At 35.1% G+C, this 12,417-nt stretch overlaps 1 pseudogene; it reads right to left on the bottom strand.

Annotated features, from left to right (window-relative positions):
• Positions 1–1,248: 1,248 nt before the first annotated feature.
• LOC114701544 lies at positions 1,249–1,571 on the bottom strand (annotated as a pseudogene).
• Positions 1,572–12,417: the final 10,846 nt, after the last annotated feature.

Genomic DNA, 12,417 nt, shown 5'->3' with positions numbered 1-12,417 from the left:
TGAGATGTAGTGGAGAAACCCTGACATTTCATTAATTTCAAAACCTGGTGGTCCAGAGTAGAACTTTAAGTGGCATCCTTTATTTCTTTCTGACTCCATTTTATATAAAATATGTATAAGTCAATCCACCAAAAGTAATTTGTTTCTGTCTAAAACTTCTCTTCTATCACAATTTCAAAACAAAATGGATTTTGCTTCAATTTTTTAGGTATCACTAACAATAAATTTATTTTCTTTTTTAAAATTTTTCTTCTTATTTATTCTTTGTCTTTCACATCATGCATCTTGATACCATTCACTTCCCATCCTTTCATATCTGCCCTCTGCCCTTGCAACCTCCCCCCCCAAATAAAGTATAACAAAATAAAATTTAAGAGAAAAATAAAAGAAAAATAGGGGAAAAATCTCATCATGGAAGCTGTAATGAGACACAGTGAGTCATGCAGTAAACATTTTTATCATATATCTTTATGTACAAGTGTTCATTGCTATGAGTCATTGTAACATGAATCTTAAAAGGTCTTATAATAAAAAACCCAATACCAGATATTAGGATAAAAGCTGAACAGAGAAGCAGAACAGCCAGCCACTAGCTTACCTCTATGAAATCCTCAGCCTCAAGAGAGTTCCTGTTTCCTCATGCCATATATACCTTTCTGTGTCCTGCCATATTACTTCCTGGGATTAAAGACTTATTTCACCACTTCCTGGTTCTGTTTCTCTCATGTAGCCCAGTGTGGCCTTGAACTCACAGAGAGAACTCTGCCTCCCGAGTCATAGGATTAAAGGTGTGTGCCACCGCTGCCTGACCTCTATGTTTAATTTAGTGGCTGGCTCTGTCCTCTGATCCCCAGGTAAGCTTTATTGATGTACACAATGTATCATCACATTTCCCCTTTTTTTGTCTAACATAATTAAAGGTTATAACTAATATAAGACGAACGATATACAATAAGTACAACAAATATATATATATATATATATATATATATATACATACATACATACATACATACATAATATATACAGGCAATAAATACTTCACCAAGTCATTGGTCTGGTTTGAGGCCTCTGGTTTCTTCTACACTATAGATGCTGGGTCCTCACTGGGACTCCTCTTGGTTATCCTGCTGTTGCCTTGTGTTGTGGAGATCCTGCAGCTTTGGGTCTGCAGGACTGGGCACTTCACATGCTCCAGGAGATGATTTTTCTACTGCTCCAAGATTTTCCTCTCAGAAAGCACAGGTCTTAGAACTGGATCACTTGGCCCTTTGTCTTCTTGTCTCCTCCCAGTTCAAAATGCTTGCATCTCTTAATGGCCAGCATCCTCCTGGAGATGCAGTTGGGCTCAACACACTCAAGCTTGAGCACAATCTTCTTTATGGTTTTGGCATTTTGGAAAACTGGCTTTGTTTGCCCAACTGTAACCACTCTGCTTCTGATCATAGCATCACTTTCCTTGGGTGTAAAGGGAATCATTCATTGCCCTTCTTATACTGGGTCACTTTGTGAAGCTCATGCTTGCCACATTTCTTACAGAAAGTCCTTTGGGTTTTAGGTACATTGACCATCTTTGCAGTAGAGATGTCTACTCGATAAACATGAGAGACCCAGCATCCAAAATCACTGCCTCAATCACACACCTCCTTCAATTTTTTATAATTTCTTCAGAAATAGTTCATATGTTTATGTTTTCAGAATTTTCTAAAATGCAAGATTTGACATATACCATTTGTAATGCTTTAAGAATTAAACAAAAAAATAGATTAGAAATCCTTTTAATATTAGAATTACTACTCTACCTCTCCAGGATCACATCTTGTTAAAACCCGATTTGCACTACCAGCTCTCAATGTGTGGAAAGACCTACCATATTTGAATCTCTCCCTCTGCCACATCTTTTGATTTCTCAAACCTCTGTGCTTTTGTCATCCTGGGTCGTTTGATTAAAACGTCTTTCAAGCAAATTCCGCACCATCTCAGCAACTCCTCATTAATGCATCAGTTATTTTTCTGTTGCAGTAATAAAATACCATGACCAAAGCTACCCAAAAAAGAAATGAATCTTTTGGATTATGGTTCCAGAGGGATAGTCATTATGGTGAGGACGGTATGGCAACAGAGGGAAAAAGTGAAAAGTTATATTTTGTCCAAACATAGGAGAGAAAGACGTAGAGAAGAATAACATGAAGTGGAGTGAGTCTATAAACCCTCAAAGTGACATACATCTTCTAGTGAGGCTGTACCTTCTAAATGTGCTGTAACCTCCCCAAACAGCATCAGCAACTGTGGACCAAATGTTCAAATACATGAGCCTATGGAAGACATTTCTCATTTAAACCACTAGAAGAAGTGCTATGATTTTTGTGTGTGTCCAAGAAGTTTATGCACCAGAACCTTAGTCTTTAGTGTAACAGTTGTAGGAGGTTAGGGGCTAGGAGGAATTACTGGGAACATGGGGATTAGAGCTGTGTTGAATAGTTAACTACATTGGTAAATCAGATGTTTCTACTTTCTTGGGACTGGCTTAGTTACCAGGAGAGTCCATTGTTATAAATCAAGGTGGCATTTTCCCATATTTTAATTCCTTTGTGTGTGTCTGCTTGCGTCCATTATTTTCTGCCATGAGTTGTTGTAGCAGCATAAGGCTCTCACCAAATGGCCCTTCTTCTTGGACTTCCCAGCTATTAGAACCCTGAATCAAAATGAATGTCTCTTCCTTATAAATTACACGGCTCAGATACTCTATTACAGCATCAGAAAATGTACTAAGCCATAAAAGCTCTCTCTGACTCTTGGTTTCTGAGTTAAGCTACCTTCCACTTGTAATATCCTCTATAATACAAAACATAACATATATGTATATATATTTATATATACACAAGAACTTTTTGTTGTTGAAAGACCAGAGTTGAACTAAGATTTACAGACTATTGCCTTATGACAAATATAAAAAGCCCCAACTAAACAATTAAATACCCAGATTAACAATATAGAGATTATGTAGTATGAGACATCTTTTTTTGCAGAAGTGGGAACCAGAAGAGAATGCACAGGGAACTGTGGCTACTCATCTAAAGAACCTGTTGTCATCAAGGGGTAAATGAACAAAGACAGTGAGTTTTACCTGGAATTGAGGTGGCGGGGCACAGAGACAGGCTTAGAGAGATGAATGAATGAAGAATGAGGCAGCTTCCAGATAATAGCTGTCAGTTCTCTTGCTGGTATTAACTTGGCTGAACCAACTGCAAATAATACAGCAAGAGAGCATGTCAATGGAGCTCATATAAATTAGGATCCCTCAATAGAATGTAAATCTGAATGGAACAAACAAAAAGTCCCCACCACAGAAACGGGATAGCATAAAACATGTTCTTGAACTCTAACAGATCTTAGTTTCAAATGCGAGTGTTCCTAGTCTCTAGTTGTGTGGTCTTTGACAAACTTGTTCAGTAGCTGTGTTTTGTTTGTAGTAATAGCAGAAAATCCTTTGCATGAGAATCATTAGGTTGGAAGAAGATAGTGTATAGACATGACTTAGGCATTGTTAGCTTGTAGTTGGGCTAAAAAGATCAAGATCAGAAATTCAGTGTTATTTTTAAAAAGTTAAATTTACTCTGTAATTTCTTAACAAAATAAAATTGTGTCTTTCATCCTTGCCAATCCTCTCACAACTGGTAGCACTATAGCAGAACTAGTTACATTAATGGAAAGTTTCCCAGCTCATCCTGAGTCAGTATTATTCTCATGAGCTTTTGTATATATGTACATACAAAATGAGGAGGCTCAAAACTGCCTGCATCTGTAATTTCAGTATCTGTTTATTTTACAGTGAAGTGAAATTTGCTAGAGAAGTATTTATATATTCCTCATATAGACTATATCTGCGTTCAGATGTAGTCCAGTTTAAATAGCAAGAATTAATCCATTGAAGAGAGACACAATTAGGCTGAAACATCTGTTTGATATTCTGTGCAACTAACTCTATCTTTTCTCCATACAAAAAGAACACAATCTTACTTATAATAAACATCTTTTGTAACAGCAATCATGCAGCTGCAGGAAACATGGCTTATCATTAGATAATCACATCCTTGGGGGATTGGATGCACCCAACTGTGTCTCAGGCTTTCTATGTTTGAAATTTAATTTTCTTATCAATGTCAGAAATGTTGCTTTCCACATATTGCTTAATTAATAACTGAACCATAATTCCATCCTCATAAACTATATTTAAGTCTATATGCTATATGTATGTACAATACAAGTATAACTATAGATAATGCAGAATTTTGCATATCAGATAAGTGTATTTACATTTTATGCCCTAGTATTAAGTTGCTCTAGTGGGTATATTTTTTTCCATCCATGAAAACATCAACTCATAAAACTGGTTTAATTGAAAAGACCTAGAGCAGTTGTTAAAGTCTTGCTCATCCCTGCCCTGATAACATATCATCAGCTCAAATTTAAGAAAATCAAGGTAATGGTAAAAATAAAGGTGAATAAGAAATGAAAGCTGATGACTTTAAAAACTGAACCTGAATCCTAATCGTCACTTGTAATCAACCAGATATATTTTGGTAACTGAGAGAAGATTGGCCATTTCTGGCATTATAGTAAGAGGTATGTACATTTGCATTCTTTTTTTTTTTTTTTTTTTTTTTTTAGTGTTTAAAATAAAAATTGTCCCTCATTGCGAATCCTCCATCTTCTGCAATGATACAGCTAAATTGCTGGTAGCATGAAGATCTGTGATGGCTCATATCACTTAGAATGTAATTCAGGTTTGAACAGGCTAGCCTTTGAGCAATTGCCTCTGGAACGAATCCCTTCCTCTAGAAGGCAGCATTGAGAGAACCAGGGGACTGAGAAATGGATTTCTAAGGCTGCTTCAGTTTAACAATCCTTTCAATTAGTATAAAACCAAGTAAAATATTGCAGCAATTACTCAACTAGTCAGGATACCTCTTGAATTTCTTTAACAACTATTGAACAAATACATTGATCCCCAGAGGAGGATGAAAACCACATGGAGCAGAGTCACTCCCAGTTAATGCTGTCTGAAACTAATTTTGTTTCTGGCTTGTGGCCCACTCATGAGTAAGCAAAGCCCAGTTCAGACCAAATAATCAGACAGCCACTAAATATGTGTTTGTTTTTGTATGCCATTGCGATTTTGTAACTTTTGCTTTGCAGTGTGATTCTGATCATTATTAACTGGTCATTTGCCCTGTTTTCTTCTTATCTCCCCTACTGATTAGAAGACCTCCGCTGTGTAGGATGGTGGTTGCCACTCACTTATTTGATCACCTACCATGTGGCATGTGTTTTTCATGATTTAGTACATATATATATATATATATATATATATATATATATATATATTAAAGATAGTTATACAAGTAAGATATAGGTAAGTAAAACCAAGTCCAAGAACGTGAAGGTCATGTAATTACTTCCTTAACTTTTCTGTCTTGTATTCTTAGGCATAGCCAACATTTAAATAAAATGGGGGCCTTACCTTCCCCCTAGTTGATAGCAATCCTATTTTTCTGGTTTCTCTGAAACAAAACGTAAGATTTGTATTGGCTTTTCTATCATTCGTTGAATTCTGTTCATGAATAAATTCTATTGAAACTAGAGCCAACATACTTACATAATCAGACCACTTCTCACCACATTCACAGCTAATATTCTAGTATGACCATCACGTCTTGACTGGATTCTTTGTGACAATGTTACCTGAACACTCTACCTTACTTTTCTTCTTTTTATTCCTGATTCTTAACATAAAATCTAGAGTAATCATCTAAAAATGTTAGATAATGTCATTATATTGCTAGTGATATTTTCAGAATAAAAGACAGAGTCACTGAAATAACATCTAAATCCTTACCAATAAGTTTCATGGGGGCAGAGGCTGTTATCTTTTATTTATTGATGTTTCTCTGGGAGCCTGCAGTAGTACCTGCACTATAGACGGTGCTTGCCTAATATTCAGCGATTGAATTAATAAAAATGAAATTGAGTAAAAGTCATTCTGTCAAACAAGTGGTTGTCTCTGCCTATTGTGGTGTTATACAAATAACTGAATCTAGATAATTTACAAAGAACATTATTCCAGTTCTGGATAGGATATGGAAGCCCATGATCAGGGTGCCAGTAGTTCAGGACTCAGTTTTTCTGCTTCTGCATCCTCTGGAAGGGAAGACTTGTACCCCTCCTCATGGTAGAAGATCTGGGGAGAGAGAAGCTCACTTCTACAAGTCCTTTTTTTTATAGTGGTACTATTTTTATAGTAGTGCCATTTATGAGGTAGAGCTCTCATGACCCCTGTATCTCCCAGGAGGCCTCACTTCCCAGCACTGTTGCATTGGTGATTACACATCTACTATGAATTTGGAAATGATTCGTTCAGAACACAGAAGAGGCTGAGTTTAAATCATTTTTCATCTAACTTCAATGACTTTCTATTTCAACACTTGTGCAGCATTTAACTTTTGGGAAATAATAATTCAAATTCAAAATGTTTGATTCTTTCCCTATTATATTCTTTCTTCCTTTAACTGTTCTTTATGAAAGTTTTCTTGGATAAAAAGTTGATTGGGGGCTGGGACATAGCTCATTGGGTGTTCTTATTGTACAAACTTGGGAACCTGAGTTTGAATTCTAAGCACCTATGTAAAGCAGAATGTGGAGTACATACCTATAATAACCTCAGCGCTGCAGGTTTGGGGACAGGGGTTCACTGGTCAGGCAGTCTAGAAAAAAAAAAACACTGAAATTTAGGTTTAGTGAAAAATTATGTTTCAAAACAGAATAGCATGGGGAAGCAATTTATAAAGACATCCTGGTGTCCATCTATAGTATTTAATCACATACACTATCAAATACACTCCCTGCCCCGCATCTCCCATACATACATGCAAAAATAAGTAGGTTGGTGGTTGTGGTAGCAGAGAGTGATTACTAAGGCAAATATTTGGATTGCATGAGATTATCTTAGAAGACTGAAGATTCTGACACTTCCCTGTTGGCCTAGTGTTAGGAGAAGTTATGCATACCAAGGTGGGGCTGAAAGGGGCTCTTACAAAGGCTCTTGCCTCTCTTTTGATAGCAAACGTTATGTAACTTTAAAATATTTGCATCTATAACCTGAGACTCGTGTTTTGTAAGCCTGTGGTGGAATGCATCATAGCGTTCCTCAGAAAATAGTAATTCTACATATTTTTCATTGTTTCTTTTTACTCTGTCAGTGCCAGAGATAGACACTTATTTCTTGAGACAGACATTCATTTCTTTTGACATAAGCCTTCATGTTTTGGAGATCAGTATTAAAACACCTCCTGCCTTTCTATTCTTTAGTTTTTGATCATTTCAAATCATTTAACCTTTATTCCTAAATCCTATTTCTAAAACTTTAATCATTTTTTATTACTTTTCTGTAAGTCCTATTCACATTCTTCCCATATTAAAAGTTGAAAGTATTCTATTCCTATCCTCCACTGTGGATTTTTCTATTTTGTTGTTGAATATATAAGCACAGTAGGATTTAAATACACAGCCTCTTTTGAGCCTTATACTTAACCAAAATATACATGTAATATATTTCTTGTATGGACATTATTATACTGCTGCTTTATGTATTAGTGACATATTTGTTTTGATAGCATTATTTAGTCAATTTCAAATGATTTTAAGCAATTCTCCTTTGTGTACAAATCATATTCTAAACCATTTATAGTTCCTGTTTTCCAAGGACTTATGATCATGTACCTTTGTGATTTTTATATTTAGAGCGTTATTCTTTTAATTTATGACAGAAACACTACTGAAATACTACAAAATACTCTTGCCAAAAAAGAACTTTGGTCCCACCAAAAGAATTGAATTGCATGATATGTGCCTTATTCTTTATGTGTTACCGAAGCATTCTCTTTCCATGTGGCTAAAAGACCGATCTGTTTCCAAATTTTCTTTATAATCATAGCTTCTTCCTAAAGTTACTGAAGACACCAAGATGACCATTTGTTTTTGCTTGTTGTCTGACCAACATTATACAAATGAGAAGGTTCACTGGTAGAAACTTCTAGTCTAATGCAATATCTTTTACATAGATTTAACCAATTAAACAATTCTTGTCTTAACCTTCAAATTCAATAAGATGCACTGGCATAGCTGCTGATGTTTGTAACTTTCGTTAATGGCAAGAACTTAACTTGGATCCAAGCACATAGTAAAGTGATAAGGTGCCTATCAGTGTAATTCTAATATGACATCTACATTATACTCTATTTTGAAATTAGTAATTGTAAAGCAAGCTAAGGCCTTCTATCATCAAAGTTTAATTGAAAAGTTTTTTAAAAGTAAAGATGCAGATATTTATGGTTCACATTACACCAGTAAAACCGTGATATTCAGAGGAAACTTACACAAATATGGAAATTTAACCCTCTGTCTACAGAATGTAACAGTGTATCCTTGGACCACATGTAGCTATTGAACTTTTGAAATACAGCTATTGAATTGAATTTGTAACTTTATAAACTCAATAAAGTAAATTTAGTTCAATTCAGTGCACTGAGCTGAGTAATTTAACTTTAATTGAAAAGTATCTAGTCCTTTGTGGGTTAAATGCCTGTTGCTATTGGTGTTACTTGTTTACCAGCTTCCTTTCTGGCTAGAAGAGAAAATTATGTCATCCATGACAACATTGAATGGGCAGTTTTAGACCTCTGTTCTGGTTATCAGTTGATTAATAACAAGTCAGCCCAAATTTTAGCAATTTTTATGAACATTATAGCAAATATTGCAACCATATTATTTAGAGACATCTTCCAAATTTTATCTGTTGTTATCCTGCCATTTGTTTGTATTGAATCATTATTCCTGATTTGGTTCCAAGTTTTATTAACTGATTTGCTTCTAACTTCTAACGTTGGGAAATGCCATTTGAAATCTAGTATGTTCCCCGTGGCTCCTAGGTCTGGTTCTTTTATGAATGTTTTCAGTTGAGGGAAAGAGGTACTTTAATATTATTTGAATAAAAATAATGACAAATGTGCATACTGGTTTTTTTTAGTAGTGCTGAGAATTGGATCCAGTGCTTCACACATGCTAAGCATGCCCTCCACCATTGAGCCCTAAAGGCCTTTTTTTTCAACCTCTACATTTGATCACGTACATGGAAGTGATGAAGAAATCAGTAGCATTCTTGATGTTATTATAGTCTATGTGCTCTTCATTATATTCTACAGTTAATTTTACATTTTTTCTTTTTAGAAGCTATCCAATGTATATGTAAAGAATAACATCCCTTAAAATTAAATAAAGGTTATGAAAACAACAGTTATAGATTTCTTGAAATAATTACTTTTTGGTTTAGAATTGTGAGGTATACCAGGTGCTATGGCCCTTGAAATTCATAGCTATTTAGTGACAACATTGACTTCCTGGAGCAGGTGTCTCACTAGAATTATTCAAATCATTATAGCAGCAGTGTAACTGGTTTTTAACTTACAATTGTGACTCAGATGTTTGTGAATTTGTATCTTTCATATTGAACTTTAGTTCACAAAAATTTCATTTGATGATACTATAGTTAAGATCATGTAGCCTACTGTCAACTCAGAATTTAAAGTCAAATTATCTGTACTTTCTATCTCCTTATTCTTCACTGTGCAGAGAGGGATCTGAGGGTCCTTTATAACTTACACAGAATGCATACATTTTTATGGATGTGTGTTATTTGTCACTGTGTAACAAGCCACCTCAGAAATAAATGGCTTAAAAATGAAACTTGTTATTATTGTTCACAAGTACTCAGGCAGGTGTTCGTCATTGCTCCTGCTGGGTTAATTTGGGTATCTAAAGAACTACTGATTTGTCTGGTGCGTCATATGTCAAGAGTCTGGTCCATGTTTGCTTTTTCTGAGGTAACTGTATTTTCCTGTAAGTTATCTTTCATTCTTCAGTAAGATAGTTTCAGCTTGTCTATGTGGTTATGGAGAGGCTCCAAAATACTATACAAAAGGAAAAATAGTCTATTAAGGTTCAAAGTCAGAGCTGGCATACCAACACTGTGTTTCATTCTGTTGGTCAAAATCATTGCAAGACTAGATCAGTTTCATAAGTTGGGAGAATAGATCCCATCTTGTGATTGGGATGTGTGGATTAGGGTAATTATTATGGTATCAGGTTGGTACAGTGATATAAGCAGAAAAGAATCAGGGTGGTGTGCAGGGCTTCATCTTTGATCACCCCCTCTGAAGAGCTTTCATCCATCTGACTGTTGGATGTCATTCTTGTTGCTTGGCTCCACCATGAAGTATCTGAATTTCTATGATGTCCTCTGATCATTATGGCTATTAACTAATGGTCTCCTTATTGCAATACACAATTAACTAAAGTGTCCATTATATTCTAACTAATTTTGATCTTCTACTGGATTATCTCTATTAAGCATGTATTTATTGCCATATACCAGCTTAAACATTTTACAGTGCTATCCTAGGTTTTCATACTCTACTAGTTAGTATATCTCAGAGAGAGAGAGAGAGAGAGAGAGAGAGAGAGAGAGAGAGAGAGAGAGAGAGAGAGAGAGAGAGAATTATCTTGTTTTAATTCATGGCTACACTCCTAGCACTTAAAGCAGTGAGAAATTAGTTACATTAACAAATGTTTTAACTCCTCATACCTATCTGCTTAAAAACCTCCCTCAATTTTTATTCTTTACTATCCAAGTCTATGTCTGTTAAATGTCTGGATCTTAATATGTATGAGAAGTCTTTTTAATAAAAAACAGAGGAAAATAATTTGTCTACATATTGTGGCTTCTTTGATTGAAACCATCGTTTTCAGAAATGCCATGTCTGCTATTTATTTTGTTTCTCTGAGGACATTATTTAACTTTGATAGTTAATTTATCTTCTCCTTGAGGATATTGAGTAGTAAGAAGCAGAATAATGGGATCACAGAAACTTATAAAGAGGAAAAAACTCATCAATGTCTTGAAATATTGTCCTGTTTCACAAGTTAAATTTATTTCTAGCACATTCCAATAACATTGATTCCTTAGAAGATTGAAAGTTTAGCTAAGGTGTATAACTTTATTGAATTAATTTCATTGTTTAGAATTTAAGGCAGAAAATCTTCTCTAAATTAATTTATAATGGGTGAGATTATCCTAAATTGTGTCTCAAGAAATAAAACAACCCCCCCAAACACACCTCGTGTAGCTGTTCTGAAAAACACCTTTATAAAGCTTCATTAATCCTAAAGAAATAAAAAAACCCAGCTAAGGTACTAGGGAAAAAGGAAAAAAAATCAATAATTTATAAAAAAGAATCCAAGATATACTTAAAGAATACATTAAATTGTTGTGAAATTCCAGTCTTCAGATGATTATCCTCCCCTCCCTTCTTTGTTTTTGTTTTTTTCCTTTCTGATATATTTGGAAGGATATCAGTCTTGTGTAACATAAGACGGTGGTTCAAAGCTAGATGTAGCTCACTGTTACAGTTGGTGTTTAAGATTTGCTACAGGCTCAAAAGGACTCTAAATACCTTTTCCTGTTTTATTTTAACCACCGACTTGTGAAATCTGTTTATGAAGAAACCAGGAGCTGGAATTCAGTCTACAATCATGTTAAGTGATCTGGGGTTAGATGATCATTTTTTTGAACCAAGTCAAAATTAACCTACCAATGGAGGAAAGACTTTACTCACAATCTGTGAAAACAGTAGATAGGCATATTGCCGAGGTCATGTTAACAGCCAGTCAGATGTGTGAGTGAGCTCTGCCTTCATTGTCTCAAGTTCATCAATGCTTCCAGTTCCAAGTGTGGCACTAGACATCTTAATTACTCTGGACCCTATATATGAGCCTGATAAGCCAATCAGATTGTTCTCTTCCTATCAGAAGTACTCTTATTTATACTAAAAGTGAAAGGGACTGGCAGTTTTTAAGAAGCTACATAATGCCAGTTTTTTAATAAATATTTTTATTTTATAATTAATTTAATTTTACATATCAGGCATGGATTCTCCTGTCATCCCTCCTCCAACCCCCTAGCCTTCTCCCTCAACCTACCCCCCATTCCCACCTCCTCCAAAGCAAGGTCTCCTCTGGGGAGTCAGCCCAGCCTGGTAGATTCAGTTGAGTCAGGTCTAGTCCCCTCCTCCCTGTGGTTTGCCAGAAACTATGCCAAATATATTTAATCTTAGAAGTATAAAGCTTGATTATTTTCCCCTTATTTATCTTTTCTGTTTTCAGTATCATCAACATAGATGAGCTATCGATTTTAAGATAAATGTCATTTAAAATTGAGATTGTATAATACCAGTTTATATTTAGATGAGCTTCAAACTCTTAGGAAATATACATAAATTGTTCAGGAAATTGTGTTTGTATAAA

The sequence above is a fragment of the Peromyscus leucopus genome, chromosome X (assembly GCF_004664715.2).
Source record: "Peromyscus leucopus breed LL Stock chromosome X, UCI_PerLeu_2.1, whole genome shotgun sequence".
Classification (NCBI taxonomy): domain Eukaryota; kingdom Metazoa; phylum Chordata; class Mammalia; order Rodentia; family Cricetidae; genus Peromyscus; species Peromyscus leucopus.
This window is presented reverse-complemented; position numbering and strand designations above follow the sequence as displayed.